Source organism: Gouania willdenowi, chromosome 10, assembly GCF_900634775.1.
Source record: "Gouania willdenowi chromosome 10, fGouWil2.1, whole genome shotgun sequence".
Classification (NCBI taxonomy): domain Eukaryota; kingdom Metazoa; phylum Chordata; class Actinopteri; order Blenniiformes; family Gobiesocidae; genus Gouania; species Gouania willdenowi.
The window spans coordinates 40,139,412-40,140,121 of NC_041053.1; positions in this window are offsets into that span (position 1 = coordinate 40,139,412).

The window sequence follows — 710 nt, forward strand, 5'->3', positions numbered from 1 at the left end:
GTTGAAAAAGTTGTTTCAAACTCAAGGTCCGGGGGCCAAATCCTGCCCTTCAGAACAGTGGTTCTCAAAGTTGTTGTTTTTTTCTCAAGTACTCCCTTTATCTGAATATGATTTACTTATAAAACTATTTAAAAACAATTATAAATCATAATAATGGAATGAATGAGTGATAACACACATAAATCATCTCATTTTGTAAACATGTGGAAAGAAACAGTATTTAGTGCAGTGGTTTTTTGGATCGTGACCCCGTTTTAATATCAATATTTTTTGCCGACACAAATTCTTTTTTTTCTATTTTTTTTAAAAATTATTTTATTTTTGCATTCGCATTTTAGTTGAACTTGATTCACAAAGTGAAAGTATAAAAATACAGTTGTTTAAGACTGTTATTAAATTTAATAAAAGAATCATTACAAAATTTCAAAAAATTATTTTAATTTTTCTGAAAATTACGGCAACCCCATTTAAACTCCAGGCGACCATACATGGGGTCCCGATCCCAAGGTAGAAAAACACTGATTTAGTGGCTCCTGAATAAATTTAATTCTATAGTTTTAATCCTCTCCAGTCATCTCACGCCTGCAGCGCTAATCCCCACAAGAGGGCGCCAGAGTAACTCAGAGTGAAAGCAGCCACAAAACACCATCGAAGAAGAAGAACTCCACAAAACACCATCGAAGAAGAAGAACTCCACAAAACACCGTCGA